Source organism: Bos taurus, chromosome 13, assembly GCF_002263795.3.
Source record: "Bos taurus isolate L1 Dominette 01449 registration number 42190680 breed Hereford chromosome 13, ARS-UCD2.0, whole genome shotgun sequence".
In the NCBI taxonomy this organism is placed as follows: domain Eukaryota; kingdom Metazoa; phylum Chordata; class Mammalia; order Artiodactyla; family Bovidae; genus Bos; species Bos taurus.
In genome coordinates, this window is record NC_037340.1 from 72,984,967 (window position 1) to 73,006,466 (window position 21,500).

Consider the following 21,500-nt stretch of genomic DNA (forward strand, 5'->3'; position numbering starts at 1 on the left):
ATTTAATTTTTCTGCCATTTCTCTAAATAAAATTACCTCTATTACTTAAAATGTTTTTAAATTTTATTTTATTTATTTTTGGCTGTGCTGGGTCTTCACTGCTGTGAGGGCTTTTCTCTAGTTTCGGCAAGCGGGGCTACTCTAGTGGTGGTGTGCGGCTTCTCTTGGTGCAGAGCACAGGCTAGGGCTTCAGTAGTTGAAGCCGGGGGCTCAGTAATTGCAGCTCCCTGACTCTAGAGCACAAGCTCAGTAGTTGTGACTCACAGGCTGAGTTGCCCCATGGCATGTGGGATCTTCCCCATGTCTCCCGCATTAGCAGGCGGATTCTCTACCACTGAGCCACAGGGAAGCCCTCTATTACTTTTTTTAAACATTTTTGTCAAAATGGCACATGCACACAGGTTTGCTTTGTTCTTTTTAAGGTCAAATACCATTATAAACTTACACTAGAAAAACGCTCTCCCCTGTTCCCCACCCCTTCTTCCCTTCCCTCCTGTCTTGCTCCCAAGAGCATACAGTTTTGATCCTGTTAGCCGTTTGTTCTAGAATTTCTCTCCCTATATATAAGTAATATACAGCTATCTCTCTCTCTTGTAAATCTTTTTACTATGGAAATTTTCAAACATGTTATCATAGAATAGTATAGTGAATGGTCCTGGGCCACTCATTACTCAGCCCTAAGGTTCACGACCAGTTTTGTTTCATCTGTGCTAGTGGCCGTTTTCCCCCTACTCACAGATAATTTGGGCATAAATTCTAGACATTTCATCAATAACTACTCGAGCATATATCTCTAAGAAAATAAGGACTCCTTAAAAAAAACTGTACTACCATTATTATACAATAAAATTACTAATAATCCATTATTATTAGCAAAGGTCTCTGATGAACTCAAAATATTTATTTTTCAAATCAGATCCAAACAAGGGCCACATGCAACCATGATGCTCTTTACTTGTCAGTTTTCGACAACTTGCCTGTTGACCTCCTTGGCTGGTGCACGAGGCCTTAGCCTCTGTTCAGACACCTCAGCCCTGCTCACATTCTTTTCTCCCTTTCCTCCCTGCAGCACGGTTTTTTGGTTAAATTCATATTCAGTGTTTTCAGTGTTATGGCACTGTAAATATTATTTACTGCCAAGCCAATAACATTCTAATTTTTTTTTTTTTCCTTTCTGATGGTTTTTCTGGACTTACTGCTTCTGCTTTAATATGCTCAGTTTTCCTCGTTCCATCATGCTGAGTCTTTCCACACTTTCCCGTAGTCTTTGAGTATAGTTTTTGGCAGGCTTGTCAAGTAATTCCATGAGGTCCATTTCCCTGGACCTTCCACCTTCCTGCTTGGATCAGGCTGATGCTCCCCAGGGCTCAAGAGTCAGCCAGGCCCTGAAGCCACTTGCTTAATCGTCATCACCATCATCCTTTAGCATGCCTTTCACCTCTCTTGTTAGATCCTTCTTTTCCAATTCTTACTTTTTAGTTTAAACCCTTGTTTAGGTAAATTTCTCCTCCAGAAGTTTACTGACAAAACACTGTACAAGTGAAGTTGTTCTAGGTCCTTGCTATTCTGAAAAAGTCTTTATTTTGCCTAGCTGAGTATACATTCTAGGTCCCAAATCATTTTGAACTTTTTTCTTGAAAAGCATTGCTCCTTTTCTTCAGGCATCAGCATTGCTGGCAAGAGGTCTGATACCAGTTTGATTCTTTTCTATTGAAATAATCTCTCTACAAAGGTGTAGCAATTTTTCCTTTTTGAATTCTAAAAGGTCAAGACACTATGTCTTTTTTCATCTTCTTGGTGCTTTTTAAGCTTTTCGGTTTGAAGACGCAGCCTCCCTTTGTCTCTGAGAACTTTTCCTCATGATTTCTTAGATAACTTCCTGTTGTACTTTCTATTCTGTTCTTTTTCTGGAATTCCTATTTAGTCTGACGTCGAACTTCCTGGATTGTTGTTCTATATCAAGATCCTTTTTTTGTCCTGTGAACGTTTTTTCCCTATATTTTGAAAGGTCTCCTTTTCATATTTTCCAGCCCTTCTCCTTAGTTGTCAATTTCAGTTTTCATGTTGTTAATTTTTAAGAGCCTGTTTTTGTCTGTTTATTTTATGTTTTATGGACACAGGATCTTCAGAATCTCTCTGAAGACATAAAAATTTTTAAAAATAAAGCTTACCATTTGTCTGAACCTTTTTTCTCATGGTGGAGTCTGTTTTTCTCTTTATTTCAATCTCTGTCATGCTGTTGGTTTTCATCAGATGCCCTATGATAGTTTTTTCTTTCTGCCATTTATAGTCGATAATAAAAGCCTCCTTTTAGGAGTGAGGCCTTGATTTCCTCCGGAATTGGTTGTCTATTTGCCCCCAGAGACCCTACCGCTGCCTAGGAAGCTGCTGGAAGTTCTGAGTACCATCCTGAAGGGTGCATCCTACTCTCGGGCACCTGAGACTGAAGGTCCTTTAAAAGTTAAAATAAGGATGCCTACTCTCCTACTCGAAGCCCTGGCTCACCCCAAGGCAGTCATTCCGTTTATTCAAAGAGCCCTCCCGTCTGCCTGGGTCTCTGCAGAGCTTGCTCACCCTCAGTGTGCTGAGGGTGTGTCATGGGCAGCTGACTGGCACAGGGGCTTCAGTGGGTCCCCCAATTTTCAGTCCTCTTCCCAAATCCTCTTGATGCCCGCCGTCCCCAGCCCCAGAGCTTCCCTGGACTTCCCACATTTCCACGGGGCCTTTTCTGTCCTTGTGCTCTGGACTTCATCTTCTGTCATCTTGAACATCTTTTAGAAATTATTTGGAATGAAATTTTTTGTTCTCTAATGATTCTACCTGACAAGAGGGAAAGCCTGGTTTAAAGTTTAGAAGACATGCTACTTTTTTTTTTTTTTAAGCATCAAAGAATTGCATTAAGAGCTTCCCTGATAGCTCTTTTGGTAAAGAATCTGTCTCCAATGCAGGAGACCCTGGTTCGTTCCCTGGGTTGGGAAGATCTGCTGGAGAAGGGATAGGCTACCCACTCCAGTATTCTTGGGCTTCCCTCGTAGCTCAGCTGGTAAAGAATCCACCTGCAATGTGGGAGTCCTGGGTTTGATCCCTGGGTTGGGAAGAACCCCTGGAGAAGGGAAAGGCTACCCACTCCAGTATTATGGCCTGGAGAATTCCATGGACTCTATAATCCACCAGGTTGCAAAGAGTCGGACAGGACTGAGTGACTTTCACATACATACACAAGCCTGGACTATCCGGGATATGTGTGTGTGTTTAGAAATTATTTGTTGGGTTTCCTGTTCTGTACCAGTGAATGAAGAAGACATGTCATTGACCTTGTGGTGCCCACAGTACATGTAACATGTGTTAACAATAACATATGTTAACAAGTTAGGAGAGGCAGAAGGTGCCTGGAGACCCTGAAACATGGGGCAGCTCATGTGGTTCAGAGGGAAGACCTCCAGAAGGAAGTGACATTTAATCAGATCTGATGGCTGAGTAGCAGTTAACCAAAATAAGAGGGTTGGGGGACCTCCCTCGTGGTCCAGTGGCTAAGACTCTCTGCTCTCAGAGCAGGGGGCCCAGGATTGATCCCTGGCCAGGGAACTAGATTCCACATACCGCAACTAACATTTCACATACCACAACTAAAGATCCCACTTGTTGTGAGGAAGATAAAAAATCCCGCATGCCACAGCTAAGACCTGGTGCAGCCAAAAATGAAAAGAATAAATAAGTATTAAAAAAAAAAAAGAGGGTGGGGCCAATCAGATGCATGTTCAACAGTGCAGTGTCACAGAGAGCACACCTCAAACCAATAGAAGGTCTTCTGCTGTTAGAGCACCAGACTGCTCAGCCTCAGAAAATACCCCTGCCTTCTGGGGCCTGGCATTCCCCATCTCAGAAATGAGGAGACCACATGCTCTTTTCAGCTCTAAAAGCCAACACATCTAAAATTGTTTAACTCAAGAGTTGGAGATTGCGCCTCTCCCATAACTGCCCCCATCTGAAACCCATTCTTGCTAGGGGGAAGCAGGTCTTTAAGAAGGCTGGAAAAGGTAGGGAGGGGCAGTGTGGTGTTCGTATATCAAACATTTGTCATCTTTTGTGGAGTTAACCACCCCCGCCCCCAAATGACTTGTTTCTGAATTCAAACACTGTTTTGAGTGACGGTGCAGTTCTTTCTGGGTCCGTGCCCCCAGGAGATTAATAGGCTGTTCCTAGTGATAGAATGATGGGTCACCTTGCTTTTTTCCTTTTTTTTTCCCCCTGATCTTTTCTACTTTCCTATTTTTTTTTTTAACAATAAGCAAGTATGATTCTAATTTGAAAGCAAAGAAAATCTACTTTCATTTATTAAATCTCAGGCCATATGTTTCTCAATTATATTTGTCTGGGAAAAAAGGGGAACTTACAGCTGTGTGGCATAGGGAATAAGTGCATTTGAAACGGCGTAACGGCTGAAACCGGCCTTGGATTGGGTGAAAAGTTAATTGTATTTTAATAACAGGTGTTCGGACTAGAGGGTGGGTGTGTGCGTGCGTGTTTAGTTACTTACTCTTATCTAACTCTGTGACTCTGTGGACTATAGCCTGCCAGGCTTCTTTGTCCATGGGGATTCTCCAGGCAAGAATACCGGAGTAGATTGGCTTTCCCTTCTCCAGGAGATCGTCTTGACCCAGGGATCGAATCCATGTCTCCTGCATTGCGGGTGGATTCTTTACCGTCTGAGCCACCAGGGAAGCCCAGAGGGTGGGTAATTAGTGGTGGCCAGAATTCATTCATTCACATACTCCTTTCAACAGATATCCATCAGTTACCATCTAAATAAGTTACTCAGGTGATCTGTGTCTGGAATTTTGTCCTGTGTCAAGTAGAGATAATAAATACACCTGCCTCGTAGGATCCTTGTCGAGATTAAATGAGGTAATTTATATAGAGCAGTTAGAATGTCATCTGATATACGATAAACAGTACAGGTTTTTGTTATTTATGGATTTCCTTATTTTAATAAGTATCTTATAACATGTACAAAATGCTCATAAACTAGACACAGCTTTTGCTTAAGAAGCTCAAATTCTACAGCAGAATAAGCTCTATCCAGATATAAATATGACTCGAAGGAGAAAAGGTAAGTCTCTTAAGAGAGAAGCAGATCAAGTACTTAGAAAATTCAGCGGGAGAAATCCCTTCAGGACTAGGGGTGAGAGGATGGGAATTAAAGGCAGCTTTGGGGCCAAGGGGCTTCTGGGGCCTTTAGGCCAGCCCCGGGTGCCGAAGCTGCCAGTTTCCTTTATCCTCAAATGGGGCCAATCCTGCTGGCTGGAGAAATCGACTGAGTTCCTAAAGGGAAACATTTAGAAGGCAGCAGAGGAAGGGTCTCAAGGAGACAGGTCTGGCCCAGGCAGCCCCATCTTGGAGCACAGGCTCCATCACTTTCTCCAGGGGGCTCTCTGAGCAGGCCGGCCAGTCCGCGTTTCCACAACCGTTGGATGAGACTGTGAATAACTTTCCTGTTGCTGATTTGGGTAAGGATGCCATCCAGCGGGGGTTTCACAGCTCAGCGCGTGGCCTCGGTCCACGCAGCATGTCCCCTGCCGTGGTCAGTAGAGGACAGACTGGCTGTGCTGCTGCCATCACAGTTCTCTCTTCGTGGCTTCTGTCACAGACGGACGGTTATTCGGTCTGCAGGGCTCATGTGACAGAATGCGTGTTGTCGGGGAAAACGCTGTCTTTGTTTTTATGAATGAGCGCCTTCCTAGTATTTTTCGATCAAGTGACACACCGTGCTTCAGCGCGCCAAGGGTGATGTCAGTCTACTGACCTGTCAGGATCTGGCTTCACTTCCTGACGCCCACTCAGATGCCTGGAATAAAGGCCCAGCCGAGCACCACCCCGCCTCCGGGCCCTGCACACAGAGTGTATCTGCGAGAACGTCAGCCAGCACTCTGAGGCTTTGCTCCTTACTCATCCTGACAAACAGCAGCCCTCCTCTCTGGCTTCCTGACATTCTTGACCTTATTTATTGTCACGTTGTGCTCAGGGCAGAGGGTGGTGACACTGAGTCAGACTTAGAAAATGATGTCTTTAGGATGTGCCAGCTGATTTTTACAAGTATTTTTGAACTTGTAGTATGTGGTGTAAATCACCCAAGAACTTTGAAGGGGGAAAGCTGTTGTTATTCTCATTTTCCATTGGGAAGCCAAAGCACAAAGAAGCTAACTGGCCCAGGGTCCTACTCAGGCAGGAGGTCCGGGGCGAGAAGGAAGTGGTCTCCGTCCGTGAACCGCTGCTCTCTGTGGGTGACGAGGCTGGTGTCCCCCGTATTCTCCCGCAGTCTCACACCACCCTGTGGGAAAGCCTGCAGAGTGGCACGCTCCCTCCTAATACACACTCTGTTTGCTGGGACCTTTTCTGATTAACATCAGCGTTTTCTGAGCATTCATCAAAATTGTTGTTCAGTCACACACTGCCACAGCCTTCCTCCCACCTATAAATAGCTTCTTTCCCAATAGGGCCCAAGTCCCAAACGGCTTTAAGGCAAGTCAGCTCTGCGTCTCTGGGGGGAGGAGCGACTGAAGCCCTGACGTGCCTCAGGCCACACAGTATTTTGGTAGAAAAGCAGCTAAGCACCCCTCTTACCTAGCGGCCCGAAGTGTTTCCTGTCAGCTGAACCCAGGAAGACTCTCCCTCCCACTGCTTCCCCGCTGGTTTGAAGAAGCTTTGCCTGTTTCCCACAGTGGGGATGATCCCGTTTACAACTGAGGGCCCGGCTCAGTGGAGTAACCGTTTTGGGAGGGAGCACTGGCGGTGGTGTGGCTCGCGTCTGACCTCAGGAGGAGTTAAAAAACTCCATTTCCAAGTTTGGGCCTCTCATCTTCAGCCGCACGCCCTCGGGCACGTCTCTTAGCTTCTTTGTGTTTCATTTTCCCATCCAGGAAAAGGAGATTAGCAATGACCTAATTCTCCTCAAGTGAGAGTCAGAGGAGACTTTTTAATTTATTCATTTCTTTATTTCTGGCTGTGCCGGGTCTTCATTGCTGTGTGCGGTCTTTGTCTAGTGATGCCTGCTCTTCGTTGCGGGGCACAGGCTTCTCATTGTGGCAGTTTCCCTTGTTGTGGGACACGAGCCCGAGGGTGTAGGCTCAGTAGTTGTGGCACACGGGCTTAGTTGTCCCTAGACGTATGGGATCTCCCCAGACCAGGGATCAAACCTGTGTTCCCTGCATTGGCAGGTGGATCTTCACCGCTGGACGCCCAGAGAAGTCCTCAAAGGAGACTGGGTACAACAAGTTAGAGCCTCCATCTATCGTCACTCACGTGGCCAAATACCTTCAGGTCCCTTTCGTGTGTTATTTCATTCTCAGTGTCCTCAAATGCAGGCCCTCATATCCCATTTTGCAATAAAAAAAAACAAAAAGGGTTCAGAGAAGTTAAGTCACATAGGAGTCAGAGCAGCTGCATCCCTGGCTCCGAAATTGATGCTCATAATCGCTATACGTGCCACATTGCTTCCCACTGTACACCAAAGCAGAGAGGCTTTATTTGTCTTTCTTATCAAGCACTCTTCAAACACAGGCGATTACTTATCTCTTGTTACCACGACTGTTTCATGTTAGTCTCTTAGGACAGTTAAATTCTCTTGCTGCTTTATCTTATCTCATAGTTTATGCTGCCTCTTTCCATGTCCCCCAGGACTTGTTCAGTGAATTCTTGGGGGTTTTCTCCCAGAGAAACTGCTCAGCTCCACCAGAAAAGGGGTTGAAGGAGCCTGAGCTGAACCAGGCATCTTGAGCAGTAGCCTCTGACCCCTCCAGGGTTCCTCCCTCCCTCAAGCCTGTGGTCAGCCACTTTGTAGTAAAGTTCCTTATGGTGAATTTGTTGATTAAGCTCGTCCGTTACTGAATTCTAGAAGTGGAAGACACCAAAACCCTCATTTTATTGATGAGAAAACTGAGATCCAAAGAGAGAGGTGATGTGCGTGGTGTCATTCATTCAGTTAGGAGCGTGTCGGGGACCAGAGCCCAGTTCCCAGGCAACAGCCCAGTGCCCGTTCTGAGCCTTCGGCGTGGACATGTGCCATCTGTCGAAGTAAAGGACAGACCCGGGCCCTCTGTCCAGCACGCACCTAGGAAACTTTCGGGAGAAATTCAACAGCTTGGAAAATCGAGCAGGAAGAAAAAAGATGGGGATGGTACAGAGTGTGGTGGTGTGCAGCTCCCCCGCCCTAACTAGCGTAATCATACACCCAAGAAGTGAGCTGGACCATGGCACAGCAAACTGAATCAGCCCACGGTCAGCAGTGACTAAGAGGCAAAGGGATTTACTCCGGGAGCCCTGGCCCCGGGAGTGGATAGGAAGCCTTTTGTCACTGAGGCCAAAAATGGAAGGAAGGATGTTAGGCAAACGTGCAGGCCCGGGATGCAGTTGCAGCCCCCGAGGCTCATTGTCCGGAGGAAACAGATCTCTCCTGTGGACGGAGAGGTGGAAGCTGAACCAGGGAGCTGAGCGGTTGACATCATCAGCCGAGCATTGGGTTACAACAAATGGGGACTCACTTGGCCCGAGACGTGGGAAACACCCACTAAAACCTCGAAGTGCGTTTCATTTAGGAGAGAGAGAGAGAGAGGGGGGCACGAGAGAGCCCGCCTGCCCCCCGCCGGCTCGCTCTGCTAGTCTTGCTTACCCTCCGAAGGAGGCGTCCTGAATGCTGGCTCCTTAAATTCGACCTTCCCTTCTGACCGAGGACCGCTGGACTTGGAAGGAACTCTCCTGCTCTCGTAAGTAGGACTTTCTTCCCCACCGCCGCCGCCACCGCCCCCACCCCCAGGGAGAAGCAGGCTGGGAGGCAGGGCTCTCCGGAGAGTTTGCTTTCCAGCCCGTTGGTCACCAAGTGTCTATTTTTACATTATGATATGTTATTGCTCTGAAAACCATGGCTTTGTCTGAAACCGCCTAGGGCTAGAGTCTGAACTTCAAGGCTCACAGACAGGGCTCCAGTCAAATGCTGTCTTACTTTGTTTCCCATAGAACTTGGACGGAGTCACTCGGGCTTTAAAAGCAGCTCCTTTCCCCAAATATAGATAAGGAAATAAATCCTCCCTTAGAAACTGGTATTTGGGAAAACTTTTAATTTATTTTTCTGATGACCAAGGTGGGACCCCCCAAAATCTTAAACATTCTAGAGAGAAATGTCTCTGCAGATGAGAATTCCCCATAATCTGCCGCCCTCAGAGGCAGCAGGGGGTATTTTCTGTTTAAGATACAGAGGTGATTAGATTTCATGACGTTACCTCATCACTTCTGCCCAGTGCTGCAGGAACTGCCTAGGAAACTCCAAGACAGAAATCTTTACCTTTGGCTTTCTGATCTTTTAATTGCTTCCTTTAAAAAAAAAAAAAATGTGCTGCTTATTCCTAGAAAATAAACAAGACTGTGTAAGCCCTTGGGCATTTTCTCTGCTGGGTTCTGTCCTCAGGATTTTAAACCAAGGGAGCCGCTCAGTGCAGAGAGGAAGGGAGGGGGCCGTACCTGCGGGGCCGAGCCGAGGGTTCTCAGGTGGCTGGAGACATGAAGCTTGCAGGTGCTGTGTGTGCACCACTCACCCTCCTCGCGGGTAAAAATAGTTGAAAAATCACAGTTAAAGAAGAAATTCTCGAGCTTTAAAAAAGAAAAAAATAAAAAGCAAGAGCCACTATATAACAGAAGGGCCACCCCAGGAAACTCTGGGGCCCTGGGCAGGAGTTTTATTCTCTGGACCTCAGTTCCCTCGTTTGTACCTAAATGAGGGGCCAAACTAGATGAGCCCTCCATCTGAACAACATGGCTTTGAACTGTGAGGGTCGGCTGTCCTGCGGATGTTTTCCCATAAATAACACGCTACAGAACCAGGATCCGCAGTTGGTTGAATCCACGGATGCAAGCCCGGGATGCTGCAGACACGTGGATACAGAGGGCCGACTGTAAAGTTGCACTTGGATTTTCAGCTGCCCAGAGAATCGGTGCCCCTCACCCCTGTGCTGCTCAAGGGTCAGCTGTGTTCCCAAATTCAGCCTGAAAGAAACCTCCAAAGCCCTTTCCCCTTTGAGGAGAACACTTAGGGCTTGAGGAACAGAGGGCCTGTGGTTTTCAGCATCCCGGAGTGGGTGAAAACTGGTGCCTCTAGGAGAACTAAAAGAGGACACAAAACAGGCACTGTGGTTACTTGCTGAGTTTAAATTTTGTGAGATTTTGTGTTCTGGAAGGAGAAATCCTCAGTGTATGTGCGTGTATATCGGGGAGCGAGGAGGAAAAAGAACCAACAGTAAGTCTTGAGCTCCTGGTGAGAGCCAGGCTCTGTGTTATGCTCATCCTTTCACGTAACACCAGGCGGTCAGTATCATTATTTCCCGACTCCACCGACAGGGTAACTCTCCACTGTATGTTCCCGTGTTTTCCTGAACTCCTTTCTATGTTTACCCGAGCTGTGAGAGACCAAACCCTAACCTCTTGACCACCAGGGAGTCGCACCTGAGCTGTGCTGGCGTGACCCCTTCACTGCTTCCGCTGGACCGCAGGCCCCGTCTCCTTGTTCCTGGTAGAGAACTTGGGACATAGGTACAGAGGAGACACATCATACTCAATTTCAACTTGAAGCCCGCTGTCCCACTCCCTAGCTTGGCCAAAGAGAGGGAGAAGAGGAGACGGAAATCTCTATTCATCTCCCTCCCCTCTCCATTTCACTTCGACACAGTCCGCACCTCTGCGGGGAAACGGGGCGTGAGCGTGGGCGCTCGGTTGTGTCTGACTTTGCAACCTCATGGACCGTAGTCCGCCAGGCTCCTCTGTCCATGGGATCCTCCAGGCCAGGATACTGGAGTGGGCATTGCAGGGAAGGGTTGGCCAGAGCCAAAGTACAAAGAAAAGCAAAAGAAGCTGTCAGGTCTTGGACTTTGGGTTTCCAAGCCTCCAGGTCTTGGCAGTTGAAGGGTTTTTCTTCTCTTTAAGAGCCTATCAGAGACCCTAACCCTAGGAAGATGCGGTATTTAAGACCTTTTGGATTAAGACCATATCGCAGTCCATGGGGTCGCAAAAAGTCAACTGAGTGACTGAACTGACTGACTGGATTAAGACTGTGGTGAGCTGGAGGGCTCTTGAAGCCCCTTGGCAGATCTGAGAGCTGCAGCGTATCTCCTCCCAGCAGCTGAGCCCTTTGAAAGTGGACCGTTGCCGCCAGGGCGCCGCCCCCGGGGTGTGGGCAACGGGAGGGCCCGGGCCTCCGCCCCAACCTCACCCAGGACCTCGAGCCCTCAGGGCCCCGACACTTCAGCTGCTTAAAAAGTCCGTCTCTTTCCTAAGGTGGTACTGAGGAGGAGGTGATACCCTGGAAGGAAGGCACCTGGTTTGTGTTTTTATTTTTGTTGAATGTGAATACTTGCCCAGTCTGTCTAGTGTTCCCTGGGCTTCTGCCTGGCCCCTGGCCCCTGTGGACAGTTGTATTTGTGGCCCCCGGCTCGCTGGTGTCCCCAGTCCCTGTCACCTCTCATAGGGTTCCATGAGAGGTTGAGCCATCTCGGAGAGATTCCTCCCCACCCTCCTTTTCCCAGAAATGTGGGGTCACAATTATATCTACCTCAGGGGGTGTCGGGGCTTCCCTGGTGGCTCAGCAGTGAAGAATTTGCCTGCAGTGCAGGAGATGGGGGTTCGATCCCTGGATCTTCAGGAAAGATCCCCTGGAGAAGGGAATGGCTACCCACTCCAGTATTCTTGCCTGGAGAATCCCATGGACAGAGGCGCCTGGCGGGCTACAGTCCACGGGGTCGCAAAGAATCGGGCATGACTGAAGCAACTTAGGAGGCAGGCAGGGGTGCCATGAGGACAAAGCAGCTTAAAGCTCACAACACACTTAGTTGACTCAGTAATACATGCTCAGGATTAGCTGCTTTATGGTTTCTAGAAGGAGAACATTAGCTGACATCCTAGGATGTGAGCTGACATCCCCTGGCCCCTCAGTCCCAGGATGGCATTTGTGTGAGGAGCCAGAAATCATCTCTGAATTCCTCAGTCTTCACACACACACACACACACACACACACACACCCCCAGCCCCCACCAGGATGGCCCTGGGGCCGCCCTGCTGGCTCTTTAACCCGAGCCCCAGCACCGTTTCCTGTCACCCACTGAAGTGCTGAGGCCAGAAGCTGAAGTGGGTGCTTTTTCCTGACACCAGAGGTCCCTGGCCCACCCAGCGACCAAAGGGAAAAGTTGGTGGCAGGTGTTCCTTTCTGAGCGTGATGGGCAGCTGAACTCCCCCAGTCCACTCAGCCAGGCGCTTTCACGAGCGGCCGAGTGGGTTCCTAAGTGGAGACAGACGTGGAAAGTCTAAGGTTCTCGGAAACAAGTCATCAATCAGGACCCAAGGCTGAGCTCACTACCTCCTGGAAATCTTTCAGAAACGCCTCATGAAAACTTGTAAGTACTGCCCCTTCAAAGAATGGTTTCTTTGGGAGTTACACTCAGCTGCCGAGCTAAGCGATTCTGAATTGCCGATGATAAACGCGTCTGCTCTGACTGGACAAGGCCAGCATCTCCTAACTGTAAAAGTAGTCTCTAATCTTCCAAGAAATTGCTGTCCTTCAACTTGGCTCTTCCAAACTGAATAATGGACCTTCAGGGCACTCGAATAATGAAGCATTTGGTTGCTAATGCAGTCTTACTATGTCCCAGGGACCTGTGTTTAGTACTGTATGGCGGTGGGCCCTGCCAGTCCGTGAACTGTGCTGAGGGCTGGTGGGCACTGAGAGCATGAGCCTCGAGGATCAGGCTGATGAAGAGACAGCCTCTGGTCTGGTGCAGTTCTCAAGAGCATCGTGAGGACAGGCAGATGAGTGAATAATTACGGCGGATCAGCAGCAGGTAGACGAGGCCCTGATCCTGAGCTGGGTTGATTACAAACTCCACGCTCCCCTCCACTTCCTGATGCCCAGAGCCATGCCAGCACTTACCTTAAGGAGAAATGAGAGCCGCACCTGCTGAAGTCTTCACCCTCAGCACCTTCCTATCCCCCAGGGTTTCAGAGGAAAGAAAGGAACTCGTCATTGAAGTGCAACAGCCCCAACTTAGAGGACACGGAATCCTAGGGATGGGTGATTCTGTTGTCTAAAATCACCACTATGCTTTTTGTTGGTTTGTTTTTACAACACTTATTGTGGCCTTTTTTTTTTTTCCTTCGGATTAGAAAGTTAGAACACCTTCATGGAAGGATAAGCTGGATCTGGTGGCTCAGTCAGTAAAGAATCTGCCTGCAACGTAGGAGACTGCCTACCATGCAGGAGACATGAGTTCAATCCTTGGGTCGTGAAGATCCCCTGGAGAAGGAAATGGCAACCCACTCCATTATTATTGCCTGGGAAATCCCATGCACAGAGGAGCCTGGCAGGTACAGACCATGGGGTTGCAAGAGTGGGACATGACTTCACGACTAAACCACCACCGTGGAAAGGAAAAGCTAGACAGTACGGAAAAACACACTGAAATCGTCACGCAGTGATTTCGGTTCTCTGATTTTTAAATAGGGCCTGGTGAGGTCAAAGCGCATGAATCTTTTAGGTCTCTGATCCGCATTTGCAGTTAGTCACTGGGAAGTTTTCGCCTGTGTAAGTTCCCGTTAGCAATCCATGGTTTTGCCCCCATCCCCTTCTTAGGCGCACACCCACTGCTTCGGGAGTTGAGCTCGTTTTATTCTCTCCCTGGGCAGAGTCCCTGTTTGCGTGTCTCAGAGGTGCTCAGATTCTGTGTTGCACTCCCCTTGGGCAGAGGAGAAACCAGGTCTGCCGTCGTTTAAGGACCCCAGCTTTCCTTTGTATTTTCCTTTACGGATGTGTGAATTCATCCATCATTAAGAACCCTTATGTTTTCAGCATTATGGGCAAGGTGCTGTTGGCAATACCAGGGTAAGTGAGACTTGTAAGTAGCTCCCAGCCTGATAGGAAGAAAAACTCTTAACATGTGTGATCATGTGCCCCAAGAGAGGGATAGTGCTGTGGAAGCCTGACAGAGTAGCATTTAAGCCGAGCGTTTGATTCATTTCAGTAACTCTTTGATGTATTCAGCCAGTATTTATTGAGCACCTAGTATCTGCTAGGCACTGGGCAAGGTGATAGTCGGAGAGCACTGCACAAAACAGCCGTGGTCCCTCCTCACATGTAGCGTACGGGACTGATAGTGGTGTTAGGAAATACCCAGGACGAGTAAGGGGTGTGGAGGAGACTGTGGTCAGGGCAGGTTTGCCGCAAGAGATGGTGGTGTTTGAACCCAGACGAGGAGTCGGTTATGCTGAGAGCTAAGGCGGGAGCAGGGGGCTGGGGCGCAAGGGTGCTGCGTTGTGGGAAAGACTGTTCAAGGTAGAGAGGGGAACACCGGTGAAAGGCTGGAGGCAGGGAGGCCAGTGGGGCTAAAGCCTAGAGGGGAAAGCAAGAGAGAAGAGGGAGAAGATGGAGGCAATGAGGACAGGACCCAGGAAGGATTTTCCCTGTCTTCTTCAGTAGCTGGATTCCAGTGTATGAGCAAACTTTCTCCCTGAGGTGGCATAGAATAGTCCTCCTGGTCTGTAATTTTTTTCATAAGGGGCAGGAAAAATCTGGTACTCCCAAGAGCCAGTGTTTTCATTCGTTGGCTTGCCTGTTAGCTCCCTTTCTCTCTGATTTCAGTTGTGAGCTCCCTACTGGACTTGGGTTTGGAGACCAGAGTTTCTGTTGCCATTCTGTCACCAACTTGCTGTGTGACCTTAGAAGATCCTTAACTTCTCTGGGCCTCATTTTCATCTCCAAAGGAGAATGAGGCTGATCTGATCCCAGGGCCATTGTGAAGATTGAAAAAGATAAAGTATCTTAAAGTGCTTTGTAAAATACGAAGTGTTATAGACACATGCGGTATCATTATTTCAGCGAAAGATTTCTAATTAATGAAATAAAATTAAACTAAAAGCAAAGCATGGCACCAGGTAAGGGCAGAGTGTACCCTTCCAGGTAACCTGCAAATGGCCGATTCCACCTAGGTGGCTCGCCTTCAAGAGCTTGTTGTGAGTGCTGTTCCTTTTTTCTCTTTCATTTCATCCACTGGGATAAACCATCTCCTTCCTTTCTGCTTCTGTCAGAATGGGTTACAAAAGAATCCATTTCGCTTCTCTGGATTCCAGGACCCATTTGATAGCGAAGCCAGAGAATCTGCTTGGAGGCCGAGAGAGCCTTGTGAGCACAGCTGCTGCGGTTTACTGGGCCTTGATTCCCGGCAGACATAGGTGCCTGGGAGTACATTTATTTGGGTTTTGGAAGGAAGGTAACTGGGGGCAGGTAGCCACAGAAAACAGTCAACGGTGCGGAACCAGCCCACACACCACCTGAGCAGGGCAGTAGATTTTTAAAGGGGGCATTTTTTTTTTTTTTTTTAAGTAAAAAAAATTTCCCCTTTAAAATAAAACACATAAATGCTTAGGGGGAAAAGTGCAGCTTTTCCCCATCTCATGAAGCTTTTAAAAATGTCTTCCAGGGGATTCCCCCGCGGTCCAGTGGTTAAAACTCGGAGCTTCCAATGCACAGGGCGTGGGTTCGATCCTTGATCAGGGAATTAAGAGACGACATGCCTCAGGGCATGGCCAAAAGAAATGTTTTTTAGATAAATTGTCTTCCAGCTGTTAAAATGATAGTTTGGAAGACCTATTCTTTATTTGACCAAAAGAGAAAGTGAGAGGAAGTAGTTAACTGTCCCATGTAAAGATGAACGGGTAGCGTGTGACGTAGTTTACTAGCATGCATTGTCTCTGCTCTCGTGTGTGTATTTGTTTGTTGTTGTTTTTGCTTTCTTCATTGACTTCCCCTAGAGATGCATGTGCTGATTGTAACTAACTGAACAATTTGAAGATGTATACAGAGAAAGTTTATGATCTCTGCTCTCCTCCTGCTCCCCATTTCCATCCTTCTGAGATAACCAGGGCAGTTAGTTTGGTGTGTATCCTTCCATACCTCTCTCCGAGCTCCCGTGTAGATGGATATTGTATGTATGTATGTGGTTATTGTGTTTTGCCAGAAGTGGGATTGTACTTTGTTATTTTACAGTTTATTTTTCCCACTAAATAATACATCCTGGGTAGGTACAAATCCAGTTCACTCTTAAATAACTTCAGGGCTATAGATCTAGAGGTACCACAATATATTCAACCAGTTCTCCTTTGGCAGATACTCGAGTTACTACCATATTTTCCTATTAAAAATCTTACTGCGTTAAATATTTTCATGTACATATCTTCACTGGTGCTTTTACTTTTATAGATTATATTTTCAAAAATAGTATTGCTGGGTTAAAAAGTATTCATACTTTATATTTTGATTGATAATATAATCCTACTTTACAAAGAGTTGTAATAATTTACGTTCTCCCCAGCCATATGTGAGTACTTTCATTTCCCTAAAGCTTTACCAGTATTAGGAATTCTCTCTTCTGTCCATCTCTCTCTCCATCGCTCGTTTCATTTGTGGCCAAGCTGATGGGGAAATAGCATCTTACTTCTGTATATTGTTTAGTGAAATTGAGCATTGTTGCATGTTAACTGATCTTTTCGTTTTCTTTATCTGTGAATTTCCTTTGCCCATATTCCTATGAATTGTTTGTCTTTTCTCAACCACACGTAGGAGCGCTTAATGTGTTTATATATTAAAGATCCCATATGTGTTGCAAATGTTTTCCCTAATCTATTATTTATTAATTTGTTTCTGTATTGCTCTTCATAGTATTTGAATTTCTTGCCTTGTTTAGGAATAATTTCCCCACCTCAAAGTTACATAAATATTTTAGTACATGTTTTTCTAATACTTATATGGTTTTAGTTAATTTAATCCTGAACCTTTAATCCCTTTGGAATTTATGTTTGTGCATCCTGAGGAGTAATGATCAGGCTTTGTTCTAGATAGGCCAGCAGCATTTATTAAATACGCCATCTTTTCTGTTTTGTATTGAAATCCATCTTTGTCATTAATAAGTTCCTTTATGGTATGTTTCTGAACTTGGTATTCTAGCCCACAACTTATTTGTCTATTCTTCTGTTAATTCTGTATCTTTTTATTATTATGTCTTTATAATAACTTTTTAAAATTTTAAGACAAATCCCCTCTTTACTTTTTATGCTTTTCTTTATTTCTTGGCTAATTTTCTTGAATACTTACTATTCCATATGAACTCTAACGTAATTTTTTTCATTCCCCCATCCAAGAAACCTATTGGTATTCTTATTTGAATTTAATTAAGATTATATAGTAATCTGGGAAGGTTGGCATTTTAGGATAATTAGACTTTTCTACCCAGGAACATACTAACTGGCTGGACTCATGTGTTCTATTTCTATATTTTGTTGTTTTTAAAATTTCAGTATTCATCATGGAAGTGTTATCTAAAATAAAACAGCATTTCTTTGTCCTGAATAATCGAGGACCTTAGAATATCTATCTGATTTCGGTTCCATCTTCCACGTTGTCGTTGTCAAATACCGTCAAGTCTGTTTTTACCTCCTCATTTAGCTTGTCTCACTCAGTCAGTACTTGTTTAAATGTACCAATATTCTTACTAATTTTGCTCACTGTTGCTTCTACAATCACAATGATACTCTATGTTCACTTTCTCTTCTATTGGAGAATGTTTTGGAGTTCTGTCAATGGTAAACCTGCTTAGTCTTTGTCCAAAAATTTCTTTTGCCCTTACTCTTGATACTTTGGAATTTAAACAGGGTGTATAATGACTATGAAAGATGTGTGTGCCTCTAATAATAAAGTTTTCAGCTGCAACAGAAACAGTTCCTATAAAAATTGAAAGCCTTTCCTTCCTCTCCCCTCAGTTTCTGAGTCCCAGGAGGAGCCGCTGTTTTCGGTTTGCTGTTTGCCTTTTTCTAATATAGATACAAAAAGTGTGTATGTACACAAACGCTGTACTTTTTTCCTAAGGATAAACAATCACGTTCATTTTTTACTAAAATAGTATATACAATTTTACACTTTTTTAAACATCAGAGTATGTACATTTTCCCATGTCAGTACCACAGAATCTCCCCCATTACAGCCATTACAGAATCTTTGTAATGGCTGTATAGTTCCTCCCTGCGTCGATATCATAATTTAACTCTTTTTCCTAGTAACAGACACTTAAGTTGTTTCCTCTTTTATTTTTTTTACTTTTACACAGTATGTTTTACTGGACATTTTTTTTTTAACTTATGTGAACCTATTTATAGTATAAATTTTTAGATGTTTGAGTGAGCCAAAGGATGTGCACAGTTAATAAGTTGATAGATATTGTTAACTTGTATTCGTAAAAGATTGCTTCAGCCCTAGCGGATGTCTGACTCTAATTTCTGTTTTTCTTCTGGTTCCTTAGAATTTCCACATTGATTAGTCAACAGTGGAAAATCTGAAGAGATGCGAGCAGGAAAAAGAAACTGAGCCAGGTGGGTAGTCACACTGCTCACACCACTCTGCTGCAGCGTCACGAGTGTTTGCCTGCGTACTTTTACTTCCGTTTGAAGAAGGAAAAGAAATCGGTTCCAAATGAAATCAGAGAGGACGCAGCGTCCCATGAGGGAGAGCCAGGACGGCCCTTTTCAGTAGTTATGTAAAATCACGCTGCAGTTTCCGTCATGATTCCATTTACACCGTTTCTCTGATGCTATAGAGAATCAGAAAGACAATTTACCTCTGGTGGCTTACAAGAGAATGGGTTTCTTCGACCATCTGCTTAAGCAGATAGAATGCAAATCTGGGTGCGATGCCAACTTCCCCGTCCGCCAATTGTTTGTTGTAAAAGTATTTTCATAAAGACAAGGGCACATGATGGGGATTTTAATACTGTGGTACAGAAGCAAAAGCAGGCAAAACCCAGCCCAAAGAAACAAGTACAGCCCAGTGATCTGATGAGGAGAGATGGTGCAGGTTCCTTCCAGTTGGAAGAAGAATGCAGTCCATAGATCCTAGAATGGTCTGCCTGGAAGTGTGGCTGCCGTGGGTCAGTGTTCATATCTTTATGGTATCTAAACATTTTTTAACAGCCTCTGATCCATGGTCCACCCACCTCCCTTGCCCCCAACTTATCTACCCCTTTACAGCTCCATCTTCTTACATTTGGGCAGAATCTCTGGTTTTTAGTTCACTGTCCAAGTCCTAGTAGTCCTGGGAGTTTGGGGGATTTCCAGCTCCTTTGATTTCCCTCTCACGGCCTGGCCTGCCTCTAGCACCGCTCCTAAGATTCCTCTTCTCTGTTGGCAGAGAAAGGATCTTATCTGGCAGGCAGCTGCCCTGGGTCTGAAACTCCCCAGCTGCTTATCAGCAAGGCATTTGGGCCTTGCCCTATAGCAGCTTCCCAAGCCACCAGGCTTGTGTCCTGTTCTGACTCAGTGCTGCTGGGAAGCCCCTGGATGCAGATGTTTGCAGTGGCTTGGATGCGGCAGTCAGCTCCCAGGACTGTTTATCTGGCCAGGGTCAGAGGGCCTTCTGTTCCAGTTGCTGTGGGAGCACTGGGGCCTAGCCACTGAACCTTGAGGATGCTAGGGTTATGTGAAGTTTAGAGCCAAGGTATTTAAACAGGCTTCTCTGGGATTCAAGATTTTCCTGTAAACATGGGTACAGTTTTGTATGTATACACACATACTCTCCTAGGCTAAATATCTATAGCTTTCCTCGGATTCTCAGATGTGTCTGTGACCTCTGAAGGTTAAGAATCAGTTGTCTAGAGAGGGGCTTCCCTGGTGGCTCAATGGTAAAGAATCCACCTGCTAATGCGGGAGACATGGGTTCAATCCCTGATTTGGGACGATTCCCTGGAGAAGGAAGTGGCAATCCACTCCAGTGTTCTTGCCTGGGAAATCCCATAGACAGAAGAACCTGGTAGGCTACAGTGCCGGGGTTGCAGAGTTGGATATGAGTTAGCAACTGAGCACACACACGTGGTCAAGAGAGAGCCCCAAGTGTTTTGGGGTCTCGAGTCTCCTTAGGCACCAGTCTTCCATGTGCCAGGATATCTTGGGCAACCTCATCTAGGTTTTTCTGTTTAGGGGTGAACTGGGACAAACTAGCTAATATTGCTGGCGCTTAGAGCTATCTGATGGCGTGTCCCAAAGTCTAACCACAAAATTGCACCCCCAGCCCCTGTTTCATCTCACTGAGCACACTTTGGAGGTCTTCTGGTTTCTGAGTCTATGGCTCAGAGGGGCTTTACAGCAGCTACACTGACAGCAGTGGGAACAGTGCTCTGTCTTTATGCTCAGTCATGTCCAACTCTTTGCGGCCCCATGGACTGTAGCCCGCCAGGCTCTCCTGTCCATGGGATTTTCCAGGCAAGAATACTGGAGTGGGTTGCCATTTCCTCCTCCAGGGGAACTTCCCAACCTAGGGATCGAACCCGAGTCTCCTGCATCTCCTTCCTAAGCCACCAGGCTTGTGTCCTGTTCTGACTCAGTGCCACTGGGAAGCCCCTGGATGCAGATTCATCTGCAGGCAGGTTCTTTACCACTGAGGCACCTGGGAAGCCAGCCCAGTGGGAACAGTGTTGATGGATAGCTGAATTTCAGTCTGGCTTACCACCACCAGGAACAGCATCCAGGGCTTTGTATATCTTATCTTATTTGATCATCACAACTTCCCATGGAGGTTGAAGCTCTTATTTTATGTGTGAAAAACTGAAGCACAGAAAGATCTTGTAATTCACCAGAGGTCACACAGTCAGTAAGTGATACATGACCCAAGTACATGAACTTAACCACCAAGCTTTATGGTGAAAGTAAATTCACCGTTTTTAGAAAAAAATAATGCGCTGTGAAAGGTAGATCAAACAGCTCTGTATCTTATAATACTGAGAAGGTTGTCGTGTTACACAAGATACTAAAAACTATGCACACGGCACTGATCTTAAATCATGAAGAAAAGGTTAGTGGGTAATACACTAATGCATTAGTGCAGTGCCTGAGAAGAGTCTCTGTCCATTTTAATTCAGATAAGGTTTTTTTTTTTTTTTGGTACAACTTTGCTGAGATATAATTCACATGCCACACAGTTCACTCATTTAAAATATATAATTCATTGGCCTACAGTATATTTCAGAGTTTTGTATCTGTCACCATGATCATTTTAGAACCTTTTCATTCCCCCCAAAAAGAAACCCCACATCCTGAACTCATCACCTTCCCAAGCCCTCCAGCCTCTCTAGTCCCAGGCAGCCACCAGTCTGCTTTCTGTCTCCACAGAAAGTTCTGATGCTTAAAAGAGTAACAGTGTGGGAATCTTGGTGATCTGGAGTGAGTCATTCCCTGAGGAATAATTAGACAAATGAAATTTGACTCTAATGTATTTTATAAATGGTTTTATTAGCTAAGAAGCTACAAGCCTGTCTTTGATATGCCCAAATTTATGATTGACAAGAGACAAGTTTCTCTCTGAGTAATTTCCACTTCTCAGCATCGCCTGTCAAGTGGGCTGTTCTCAGCGGGCAGCTGTAAAACAGTGACGGTTTCC

The 21,500-nt window shown here is 45.9% G+C and overlaps 1 protein-coding gene across 5 annotated transcripts in view; it reads left to right on the forward strand.

Annotated features, from left to right (window-relative positions):
• PKIG (cAMP-dependent protein kinase inhibitor gamma) overlaps positions 1 to 21,500 on the forward strand; it is an 80,121-nt gene that overhangs the window by 36,958 nt on the left and 21,663 nt on the right. For 4 of the 5 annotated variants that reach the window (NM_205812.1, XM_005214514.5, XM_005214516.5 and 1 more), the window contains 1 exon segment: positions 18,376 to 18,445. The gene's annotated coding sequence lies outside the window, so the exon portion shown is untranslated. 5 annotated transcript variants of the gene reach the window in all.